The following is a 13,242-nucleotide window of genomic DNA, read 5'->3' as shown; positions in this document are numbered from 1 at the left end:
AGACCTTTCGAAAAGGCAGGAAGAATTGACACCGGTCTGTAGTTCGATACATCATTTTTATCTCCTTTCTTATATAAGGCTATCAAACGGGCGACATGCATTTTTGTAGGAAAAACAGCTGTAGAAATGCAGAGATTAAAAGTGTGCGCTAGAATGGGGCTGATTATACATATCACATACTTGACGGGTCTTATTTGTATACTGTCAGCATCAACACTATGAGAATTATTTAACCTAAAAAAAGAGAACATACTTCATTTGCATCACAGCAAAGGGCCGCGACCTGTACCAAGACGCCATGGAACTCGTCTTGACCTTCATCACGGACCCGACGCATCCGACGAGAATCGGTAACTCTGTGTCCCGGGGCACCACTCCGGACCTAACGTTCGTCAAGAATGTCGTCCGGGGCGCGATCACCTGGAGAAACACGGGAATGACCTCGGCAGCGACCACACCATCGTGGAAATCAGCATAACGGAACAAAACGACACCAGCATCAAAACACACAGATGGGTAGACTGGGATGCCTTCCGAGACGCCAGAAGCCAGAAGACAGATGCTGATGACGAGATCGAGGACATAGAGTCGTGGACGGCCGAAATAACCAAGAGCGTACGCGACGCGACCAAAGAAATTGAAATGGACGCGGCGATTGATAAAGTAGACAGCCGGCTAGCGCATCTCATCGAAGCCAAGCAGTCGATACTCAGTCGTTGGAAGAAACAACGGCTCAACCGCAGACTCAGAAAGAAGGTGGCGGAGGTCAACCGAGCGATCGAGGAGCACTGCCGCGCGCTATGCACGCAACAGTGGATCGAGATCTGCAACGCGGCAGACGGGCAGATGCATAGCGGGAAGACGTGGAACCTGCTGCGGCACCTGCTCGACGAAACCAAGACCAAGTCGCACCAAAGGGACAGACTCCCCAAGCTCATACATCGGGCGGTCTCGGTACACGGTGTCGACGAAGTCACCAGGCGCATCAATGACAAATACCTGCCCACTACACCCACCGAACAACACGCGCCGTACGGCGGCCTACCCAACCCGAAGCTCGATCGTGACATCGACGCCGAGGAGGTCCGCGCGGCCCTGCACGACCTCAACAGCCGGTCGGCAGCTGGCCCGGACCTCGTCACGAACAAGGCGCTCAAGAACCTCGACGCGGCTCGATTGAGAACCTCGCAAAATACTTCAACAAGTGCTGGAGAGTGGCCACGCTACCAAAGCAGTGGAAGACAGCCAAGACTCCTGATACCCAAGCCGGGGAAGCCACCGGACACGGACAACCTCCGGCCCATCTCGCTCACGTCCTGCGTGGGCAAGGTGCTGGAGCACGTCGTGCTCAACAGGTGGCAAGACTACCTGGAACGAGAAGGGCTGTAACCGGCCACGGTGATCGGCTTCAGACAGCACCTAAGCACGCAGGACGCGATGCTGCAGCTCAAATACCAAATCATAGAAGATGGCGGCAGCGCCCGCGACAACAAGGCAATCCTGGGGCTCGGCCTAAAGAGCGCCTTCGATAATGTGAAACACTCGGCGATTCTGTCCCAAGTCTCTAAGCTCAACATGGGCGAAAGATCCTACAACTACATCAAAGACTTCCTCACGGACAGGACCGCCGAGCTACGAGCAGGCGACCTACAAACGCAAGAGAAGCTCGGGAGCACCGGCACACCGCAGGGATCGGTCATTTAGCCGATGCTGTTCTACCTGGTAATGATCGGAGTGACCGAGAAGCTCGCGAACATCGAAGACGTCAGGCACACCATCTATGCGGACGATAACACACTGTGGGTGACCGGCGGCAGCGACGCCCACATCGAGGGCGCACTGCAAGCCGCCGTCGACGCGATAGAAGACCAGCTGGAAGGCACCGGACTGAGATGTTCGTTGAGCAAATCGAAGCTCCTCATACTCCCACCTACCAACAATGGCAGAGGCAAGACCAGACAACGCGAATGCGAAAAAATCAGAATCGTAACCAAATCCGGCAACGTAATCCCCGAGGTCAGCAAAATCAGGATCCTAGGCATGGTCATCGAAAAGCATGGAAGAAACGGCGAAACCATCGCCCGTCTCACGGCAAAAGCGGCCAACGCTATGCGACTCCTCAATAGAGTCACTTCCCGGAAGGCTGGCATGAGAGAGGAGAGCCTAATCAGGCTCGTCCAATCCTTCATCATCAGCCACGTCGCGTAAGTTGTAGCCTACCACAGATGGCTGCAACACGAACGCAACAAAATGCAATCATCAGAAGAGCGTACAAGACGGCGCTGGGCCTGTTCGAGTCCACGAGCACGACCCGCCTTTTACAATTCGGGATGCACAACACGCTCGAAGAAATAGCCGAAGCGCAACGGACCTCTCAACTGGAGCGGCCGTCCCCGACCAAAGCCGGGAGGAAGATACTGGACGACCTGGGAATAGGACACTCGAACGAGGGGGAGATGAAGCTCCCCGTCCCCGAAGACGTCCGACGCCAGACCAGAATCGACCCCATACCCAAGAACATGAACCCCGAGTTTACCAAGGGAAGAAGAGCGGCGAGGGCCAAGGCTCTCATCGACCTGCACGCCAACGACGAGCACGCGCGGTACGTGGACGCGGCCGAATACCAGCGGAACGCCTTCGCAGCGGTCGTCATAGAGGCGTCGACCGGCGCCACGAGGACGGCAGCGAGCGTGAGAAGCGCCGGAGCGGAACAAGCGGAGGAGGTGGCCATCGCCCTGGCCATCGCCGACACAGACTGCTACACGGTGCTGAGTGACTCGAGACAGGCGGTGCGAAACTTCGCCAAAGGCCAAGTCTGCAGGGAGGCCGAGCGCATACTACGAGCGACCAAACTGCAAGACAGAAGAGTAAGAATCAAGAGGTTTCCGGCGCACGCGGGCGACGCGCCGGAACGCAGTGAGAACCACAATGAGACGGCACACGCAGCGGCGCGAGCGCTAACCAACCGCGCCCCGGCAACACACCGTCCGACGTGGTTCGGAGCCAAGGACCGCATGACGGACTACAGCGAAATCACGAAGGCCTACCGCCTGGCTCGCAGGACTCTTCCACCCCCGCACCCGAGGCTGAGTCGAGCGGAGGCGGTACTACTGAGACAGCTCCAGACCGGATCGCTACCGAGCCCGGGACTGATGCATCGCATGTACCCCGAGACCTACCCGACCGATACGTGTAGAGTCTGCCGGAGGGAGACGGCAGATCACACGCACATTTTGTGGGACTGCATCAAAAATCCAAAGGAAGCAAGATCAAGAACAATCCCGCCACGGCTGCAGGCAGCCGCGAAGAGCAACGACCCAGACCAACAGCTATGGGCCGTCCAGCAGGTCCTCGGGGCGCTCGAAAGGCAGGGACCCAGCGAGCCGGCAACGGCGAACGGAGACCCGCGCCGAGTAACGGCAACCTCGTAGACGACGTAGGCCCTCGTCGGGGCGCGCGAGCGCCCAACTGCAGGCACAAATAAAGTTTGCTCCAATCCAATCCAATATGCTCTGAATAAATGTTTTTCCTCCTCCTCCTCCTCCTCCTCGGTGCAGGGGCGTGCAAATGCTTGGTTCAGGTGGTGGTGGGGAGGGGGGGGGGGCGGCCGGTCGCTGCCCACGCGATGTATTCCACGCTGGCACATCTAGATGGGTTGAAAAGAAGCGTTTGGGGGTAGGTAGGCCGGCACCGCCGATTGGTCGATGGGATGCGCTTCTCCGTGACATTTGTTTGTAGCGAGAGCTACACTGGGCTACCAGTCGTGCATGGGAGAGGCCAGTTGTCAACCATTAAACACAAAACCTCCTCAAAATCTCCCAAAAATAGCCCATCGGGACATCTGGAATCTCCGCAGGAGGTGCTCATTTTTCCCGGACACATAAAAAAAAACGTTCCCAGAACTAGCGGTGTCCAAAAAGTAGTGCGTCCCAGGGAAAGCCCCAAAAAGTTAAATCCTCGATTTCTCGGCTCTGGCTTAATAAAAATATTTCTCCTTTTCATGCAGCCTTCAGGCATCTAAGCACACATATGTGCCAAATTTCAGGCACATACTTACGTTCTATGGCGGTGTAAGGTATCGTTCCACTCGTGTGAATGCACATGCTGGCTCGGCCGTCCTGGACTTACTTGTTTTCTTGAAATGTGCTAGCATTTTACATCCAAAGGAAATATGAATTCAAAGTCGTCCCATCCCGCCTATATAATAGGAAATAGTAGCGCAACAGATGCCATTTTAGTTTACTAGATGTGATTTTTGCATTAAAAAAAATTTACAAACAGAAGACATGCATGTATGCACGCAATGTAAGTTTATTGCGCACTGTACATAGCACTGGGGCACCAGCATATAATAGTTGCCACTTTTTTCTCTAGCTTTGAGAAATCTGAAAAATTGAAACAGTTTAATAAATTAAACAAGTTTATTAGATGTGCTCTTTTCATTTCAATGAATACAAACAGGAGACGCATATGTAGGCACCATTTAACACACAATGTACGTAGCACTACGGCACCAGCATATAATAATGGCCAAATTTTTTCTCTAGCTCTGAGAAATCTGAAAAAATGAAGCAAGAAAAACATAATGCAGGCTGAAAGTTGATGCACCTTAAGCAAAACCTCTAAGGGCTACAAAAGCATATATGCACGCGCAAAAGCAAACGCATGTAAAGAGCAACTTGGGTGCAAAAAAAAAAAAAAAGACGGGATGGGCCTACACTGCATATACGCGGTTTCAGGTTCCGGATCTTCAGAAGGCTAAAGCCTCCCTCTCGCTTTTCCTCTCGCACGAGCCTCGGAGTGGGTTTCAGCGACTTGTTATCAAAACAAGAAAAAAATATTAGTGCTACGAGGCGAAAATAAAAAAGGATAAACCAACATACCTTGATGACGTTGCCAACGAAAACCCAGGGATGAAATAAAAGGCTGCAACAGCTGCAACCATGAATTCAACGCAGCCCTCTGTCCTGCGCCTTCTCACAGCACAGCAAACGCTCAGACGTACGCGTTACATCCTCGAACGTTACACCCCGTTTTATTTTCTTGTGACTAAGTGCTTGGAGCCAGACGGGAAGGGGGTACATCTTGAGGTAGGAGCCCTGGCGCGCCTCACCCACGGTACAGCAGCCCAGGCGTGCGGCACGGTACGGCGTGGGAGGCGAGATCAAGGTGATCAAGGCACAAGGTAATCCGGTGGGGGTGTGGGGTCACTAGCGACGCGAACAAAACGCAAACTATACCGCCGCGACAGGATGGCAATGTAGGTAGAGCAGGATAATCCATGGGCACTCGCAGCAAGAGTGTGGTGGCCTCCGAAGGTCCCTCCCGCCTATGACCACAGTGGACGGCCACGCTGCCACCAACAACACGCCGCAGTCGTCGGTGGCGCTAAGGAATGCAGAATGCGTGCTGGGAGTCGCCCATTGCCTTGAACTCCGCCTGGATCAGCGGCATTATGGAGTAGGGCTGTGAAGCTGCGCAAAGGACTTGCAATGCGCCGCCGCTGCATCAGTTCCAAAAGGAATTATGTGGGCACGCTGAGGTGCTCGGAAAAATTGTCGTGAATCCGTAGCTACGAAGTCCACGATAGCCCAGTAATGAGAGCAACAGCTGCCGGGCGCTGGGGGCTTGCGCGAGAACGGCTAGGGGCAGCGTGAAAGTGTGCACAAGATGGCTTTTTAAATTCTTTAACAGGAATTCTTTAACAGTTTTAAAGTTAAAGAAATTCAGAACTATCATCGTACAAGTAGTGAAACTGCCATGAAAGCTAACCTTTCATTACCGCTTCTTTCCCATCGCAGGTCAATAGCGTCATTACGTACTTTTCACAAATTTTACCATAATTCTTATCTTAAAGAGAAGGTATTAAAAAGACCACTGTATATTTCATCACGCATTGATCACCACCACAAAGTTTGCATCACTCCTTACTAATAATAATAATAATTGGTTTTTTTGGGGAAAGGAAATGACGCAGTATCTGTCTCATATATCGTTGGACACCTGAACCGCGTCGTAAGGGAAGGGATAAAGGAGGGAGTGAAAGAAGAAAGGAAGAACGAGGTGCCGTAATGGAGGGCTCCGGAATAATTTCGACCACCTGGGGATCTTTAACGTGCTCTGACATCGGACAGCACACGGGCGTCTTAGAGTTTTTCCTCCATAAAAACGCGGCCGCCGCGGCCGGGTTCGAGCTCGGGAACTCCGGATCAGTAGTCGAGCGCCCTAACCACTGAGCCACCGCGGCGGGTTCCCTCCTTGTCGCACAAGTCGTTTTCATGATTCAGTCATACCCAGAACTTGTGTCAGCTAGAATCATCTTCCCCACAATATTTCTGAAATTACTGATACTGCTGCCTTCCGTAACGCTGTTATAATTTTATATAAGTCTGGCAGTCAACGGCAACCAACCGAAGAACATGTGAAGGCCCGTCGTGTGACTGATCACACCATTCGAGTTTCGGAAAGTGCATCTGCGACCCGGACATTTCAAGCGGATATGTCTCTCATTGCTAAACATACAGTGCCAACAAGCTCAGCCAGGAAAACGTACCTCCCGCTACGTATATCCTGTCATAGCGGAACTACGCCACTGCGATTTTTTTTTTCTCGGAGCGGCGTAGCTAGGTGTCCCGGCTGGCACCCGCTGCGATGGTTCAGTGGTGAGAGCGCTCGGCTACTGAGCCGGAGTTCCCAGATGTCAACACCGGTCGCGGCGGCCGCGTTTCAATGGAGGCGAAACACAAAGGCGTCCGTTTGCTGTGCGATGCCAGTGCACATTAAAGATCTTCAGGTGGTGGAAACTGTTCCGGATCCCTCCACTACGGCCCCACTTCCTTCCTTCCTTCATTTAGTATTTCCCTTACGGCGCTGTTCAGATGTCAGCCGAGATGTGAGACAGACACTGCGTCATTTCCTTTCCCCTAACCAAGTTTTGTTATTTTTCTGTCCTGTGAGCACCGCCCGCGCGACTGCAGCCACAATAATAACTCACGACTATTGCAGCTCTTCAGCCTCTCCTTTCCTCATCACCAATTTGCCTTCCTTAGGTCCCTCCTTTAGCGACACCTCTGCGCAGGCCCGGTATTCTGGCAGCAGCCTCCGCAGGTGACAGGCCACAATGAGAAATAATGTGTTTACTTTGTGCCTAACCTAATCACGGATCACTCAGACAAACAGCGCTAAAGTTGGGCCTTCCTGAACTTATTTCGTTTATGCTTCTTGATTTTCGGGGTCACTAATGCTAATGGGAATTAAAGCTGTAAGCGTTCATTGGAACCAAATTTTACTGGTGATTTGTTACATTGAAGCATGATGTTTTTTTTTTATCCGAACGAATAGCCAATGCTAACTTGCCTAGTACACTTCGGCAAGTTTTGAGATATTGCATTCAGGGGCCGGATTACGCAACTGTCAGGACTAGCTGCGAATGTCCGGACCCCGTAGAGTATCTGTTACGGGTCCAATTGAACATATTTTTGGAAATGTGGCGGAGAGTTTGATGGATGCTTCACTCCCGCCACCGGTTGGCCGGGTATAGCACTACCTCCGGGATCGGCCTTATCTTTAGCACGTATTTACTATCCTGTCTTTCTATCCCATCTTTCAGCTCTCCTACTATCTGCACGTGGTAGCGATTGTGGCTCGGCTTGAGCCAGTGAGCAGGCCTGCGCACTTTCCTTTCTTTCTTCCTGGCAGCAAAAGACAGACAGACGCAACTGTCACAAATTCTGACAAAAGTTATTGACAGTGACGTCCAAATGACGAAACGATGAGACGTCACCACGTGACGCAACGGGGAATCAGCCAATTACAGCAGGGCGGCGCCCCGAGAGCATCTATTTGCACGCCGAGGGGCCGTCTGCTAATTTTTTGTAAAAAGACAAGGAATACGCAGCAATCAAAGTAGCTAAAATTTTATTTTGGCAAAACATTGTATTTAAAGTTCGAAAATATCAAGCAAAACAAAACGCGTTCGAAGATGTACTTTTAAATTTGCTAATGGGTAACTTTTGCTGGCGCGGGGACGCGCTGACGGCGGTAAAATGTCAAGCAGCTTTGCACGAAAGCAGCCGATTCCACGCCATGTTATTGTTTTTTACGCGGCGTCTGAAATCAAGCTACTGTGCGGTTGACATAAGTGTGCAAAAAAATTTGAACGAATGCAGTAAAGGCTACGTGCCTATTACCGTGTGAACTTGCAAGAAGCGCATGGAATGAAATCGATGAAGACAACTTGTTGAAGTCTATGTTGTGTTGTGTTGTTCGGCTCTTTCGATCGATGACAAAAATGCCAAAATGTGAGTTGTTGCAGTAAGTGATGTGTGGTTGTCTGTTTCTTTTCCCTTGGGAAACAGAAGACGACCACGAAGTGCGATTTACTGGGAAAAATAAAGTGCTTTGCCATGCAGCATAAGCGTGTTTTATTTTTATATCTGTGGCACAGATCTAGAGGTGATCGCTGGAACCCACCTCTTCTGCGCGCTAACTTTGCAGATTGCCTCCAGCACCTGCCACACGCATTTGCTTACCATCGATCGGTTGTGCGATGCCGACGTGCGCCTCGTAACCAACGGCAGCTTGAAAGCCGCCGGTAGCAAAGAACAGCAGTGCACACAGCACCTGCGCCGCACCGACACCGCGCTCGCACGTGAATTTCCTCCCAATTCATCAGCGAATTCGTCGCAGAGCCACTCCACAGTCTGCTTCTCCATTCGAAAAAGGCGTCGAAACAGCTTGTCCGGCAAGTCAAATATAATCAAACGTGTCTTCGTGCGCTCTCCTTCGCCGTTGCTCGCGCCGGCGCTGCCGCCTCAGGGCCGTTTCACATGCATGCGACTGGAACGAAAACAGTCGGTCTAGTCGGTGACGCCGCAGTGCGATTTTCGGCCAGTGCTTTCACACGCAACGCGCGCCCACCGAATTCGGTCGCAGTGACGCGCATGGTTGCTTGACATTTACATAGGCAGCCCATTACTGAATGCAACATTAACACATTGGCAACTGTTTTATTGTTCTGTAATTATGATTTTCCTGAGGTGGAAGTGAATAATTCGCATGTCATTATTGGAATGAATTTTTTTTTTATTAATCATGAATACGTTGATGCCACTGGATGTAACTACTGACGTGAAAATAGCGCCGGCTACGAATCCGTCGATATAACCCCTAGCTGAGCACGCTGATCTTCTGTTTCTGTGTAGCTGTGTGCTGTGCCTCTTTCGCCAGCATGGAAACCTCTTCAGCGCTCAGCGTGAGTCTACTGCTCCTTGAAGAGTATTGCTTGTTGGAGAAACAAAAAATCCTCGCTGGTCATGGAGGCAGCGTCTTTGAAGACGTGGACACTGCTCCTGCTGTCTCCATTTTTGAGCCAGAACATCGCCGGCTGCTGCTTCTCGAGGAGTATTTTCTCCTTGAGAAAACAAAGCTCCTCATGAGCCTACCGAACTCGAGGCGGTGGTGGGTGCGGCCAATTTGGCAAAACAGGAAGTCGGAGTCAGAATTTTACACTGCCGTGAGTTGAGATGTTCGATTTTTCGCTTGGCCGCTTTTTTGCATGTGCGCTTGATGTGCTTCTTGCTAAGACATACTCGCGCTTTGCAGATGCCACTTCTCATCTCATGAGACAAGGAGTATTTTAAAAAATACTTTAAGATGACTCCAGAGAAATTCGAGGAGCTGCACGCCCTAATGGAGGAGCCACTAACAAAGGACTACACCATACGTGAGCCGCTTCCTTCTCGCATGCGGCTCGCAATCACCCTCAGGTCAGTGGCTTGGCTGCGTGAAAATTTGCTGGATGTCTGTGCGCCTGCTTCCGTTTGTTGATTTCAGATTGACAAATTTACAGTAACCTTCTCTGAAATTTTTGTTTCAGATATCTGTGCTCTGGAATGCATATGCAGGATGTGGCCATGTGATTCAGGGTGGGAATCTCCACAGTGGCAGAAGTAGTGCACTACACCTGTAGGCTGCTGTGGAGAGTGTTGCAGCCAATCTGTTTAAAGGTATGCTGCATGGCAGTATTAACTCAAGGCTGTGCTTGCCATGCTGTGCTTTGTTGCCTCATTCAGTATGGAAATTTGCATGCACTGACCGTAGATGTGGTGGAGTAGTTCGAGTCATACAAGGTTCTCAGGAGTGTGTGATGAGTCAGTTGGTATCGCATAGTTCGATTACAAATTTTTGTCTGCAAGACACGAAAAGTACAGAGGGCTTGTGAAGGCTTTCAACAAGGAAACTCGAGCTGAAAGCCTGTCTCAGTGCGTCATCTCTGTATGCTGGCATTTGTGTTTGATTCTTTAATGCTACTCTACAAAGTGCCTGGCATCCATCCAGCACAAACAGAGGAGCTTATACATTGCACTGCGACTCGCATTAAAAAACAGGTTGCATATCAAGAAAAAATGAAGAGCTTAGTTGGGTCACTGACAGTAATCAGTGATGATTACGAAATAGCATTGTTGGTGATGAAGTTGTGTGTTGCAGATAAATGGTACCTAGTAGTGATGCTTGTGTGAGAAACGGGTCTATTACTGGCCGTGTTGACTAGGTGTTGAGTGCAGTATAGCCCAAGAATGATCATTACTATTTCAATTTAGAGATGTCATCACTGCTATCAGTACACGCTGAGCTCTGTTTACCCAAATTTTACCCATTCACCAATTTTTATTTCAGATGCCAACCACTGAAAAGTGGTTAGAGGTGGCTGCTGGCTTCCGCCACAGGTGGAATTTCCCGCACTGTGTGGGTGCAGTCGACGGGAAACATGTACAGATACAGGCCCCATCAAATTCTGGCAGCCTGTACTACAACTACAAGGTACTAATTTTGCTTTGTCATGCTTCAGAATCAATGCTCATGGTTGCGGTCACTTGCAGGGCACATACTCCATCGTATTGATGGCAGTGGCGGATAGCAACCTAAAGTTTGTGACAGTTGATGTTGGCGGCTATGGTCGTCAAAGTGATGGGGGAACCCTGAGTGCCTCCAGGTTTGGTAAGTGCCTGGAGGGAGGTCTTCTCAGGCTGCCAGCCCCCACACAGCTGCCGGGATCAACAGTAGTGGCGCCACACGTTTTCATCGGCGACGAGGCCTTTCAGCTTCGTCCCGATTTCCTGCGCCCATACTCAGGAAGGTGCCACGAAGACCACAAACGGATCTTCAACTACCGCCTAAGCCGGGCTAGGTAATCGAAGCTATAAAATACTCCCTTCACAACATGTATTACTCAACGCTATTTATTTGCAGGAGGTGCGTGGAAAGCGCCTTTGGCGTTATGGCCTCGAGGTTTCGGATCTTCAGGCGAGTAATTAACCTGAAGCCTGAAAATGTCGACTTTGTGGTGATGGCTGCCTGTGTCCTACACAAATTTTTGATGGACGATGCGTTCTACATGGATGCCACATATGGCGATCAAGAGGACAGCTTTGGGAATGTTGCCCAGGGCCAGTGGCGTGCCACCCTTGACGCTGATGGGGGCTCAGCCATGCTCGACCTGCAGCCTCCTGCTGGCCACAATTTTTCCAGGGCAGTTGCTGAAGCCAGGGATATTTTTTCAACTTATTTTGTAAGCAGTCGGGGTGCTGTACCATGGCAACGTGCGTCTGCAGGACTGCGACCATAGGTCATGATTGATAATAAGGCCCCTGTTAAGAGCATGTCCAGTTCAGCATCCGGGCTTCACCTAGGTGGTGACTGCTTTTGACTTGCTGTATACTTTATGGCGCGTGCGCGCACACACACACATATATGGAACAAGCATACTGACACTTCCTGTGAAGTATACTTATTTCATGTCATTGCGTGTCGATCATGGCAACCTTTTTGTCTGAGCCTTGCGGTCACATGTGAAACCTGTGTTGGTTGCTTTGTAGACATCTGCATGCTCAGTACTCATTCTTTGCGACTGCTGTACAATGTTTTCCATGCGAGCAACAAAATCTAAAGCCTTAGGAAATGTCGAGTCAGGATTTGCAAAGAGCTACTGCTGGAGGTTTTTATTATGTAGCCAGGCAGGAGCCTGTGACAGAGGATCAAGTCTAGTGGTAATAACAGAGTTGTTGGTGCAGCTGTAGTTGTAAACATACCTACTGCCGTGGTTTCTGCAGTAGTTGCTTAAAAAGGCCGGAAGTTACAGCTCAAATCCAATTTCCATTTACATAAGCCCTCATAGATTCTCTAGGCGACTAGCCATGATGCTGAAACATGATGTGACTGTAAATCTCAGACCGAGTTTGTTTGGAGTGACCAGGTTATGTCATATAGTTCACTTGGCCTGGCATTTTTGGCTGTGTGTGTGTATGGTAGATGTGGTTGTGTATGTATATAGTGTATATAATGTGTACTTAAGCATGTTTGCATTATTTGTTTAATATTTGTGAAGTGAGTGACTACTTGTTTGCTTTGTGAATATTTGTATACATACATATTACACTTGTGGAGTTGTATCCATTCTCTGTGCAGTGATTTTTACTGGCTAACTGCTGTGATTCAGAGCTTCCCTATCCTTAGCATTCCCGTACCATTTGTGTTGTGTCTTTTATAGCCTCTTATAAGGAGATGCGAGCTTGTCAAGCCACCCATGAGGCAGGTTTTTCTCACCCCCCCCCACCCCATGATGTGCTTGAGCGCATGATGCATATGTGCTAACAAAACACGCGTGTTGACCACCAAAAACCAAACTCTTGGGCAGCAGACCATAAAGGGGCTTTATGAGCACTGCCTAGCCAACAATGATGTCCTGAATCCTAGCAGTACAGGTAGATCATCTACCTGTACCCGCGTCTTTCGGGTCAGCAGCCGGGCCCCATAACCACTGGGCCACCGCGGCGGCACCAAAGCAATGAAAGGGATTGTGTAGTATTTCATAAATAATCTGCACTCTCACCGAGCGCTCCAATGCAAAATACAAAGAGATGACATTGAAGTTGCACCGTACAATTAGACAAAAAAGTTTTTTTTTTCATAAAGAAATAAATGCCGAAGAACATTCAACCCACCCCCCCCCCCCTCCATGTTTACTCTGAAATAAAGACCGTAAAATGCACGGCCTAGTTATGCCTGAGCAACACCTCGGTTGGTCCCTTGATAGGGTATTCAGAAACCACGGCTAGGCTACGTAAACGCAGTGGGCAGTTTTTTCTCTTTTTAAACGATTGAAACGATATATTTGTGATTGCACTGTCCTGGCAACTCAGTTTTGCTCACTTTTGTCATCAGCATGCCACATGTGGCCAACAG

The 13,242-nt window shown here is 50.0% G+C and overlaps 1 pseudogene; it reads left to right on the top strand.

Moving 5' to 3' along the window:
* Positions 1 to 1,437: 1,437 nt before the first annotated feature.
* Positions 1,438 to 3,431, top strand: LOC144098201 (uncharacterized; annotated as a pseudogene).
* The last annotated feature ends 9,811 nt before the right edge of the window (positions 3,432 to 13,242 follow it).

This window comes from Amblyomma americanum, chromosome 7 (genome assembly GCF_052857255.1).
Source record: "Amblyomma americanum isolate KBUSLIRL-KWMA chromosome 7, ASM5285725v1, whole genome shotgun sequence".
In the NCBI taxonomy this organism is placed as follows: Eukaryota; Metazoa; Arthropoda; class Arachnida; order Ixodida; family Ixodidae; genus Amblyomma; species Amblyomma americanum.
Note: the sequence above shows the minus strand (reverse complement) of the source record. Positions and strands in the feature narration are given on the sequence as shown.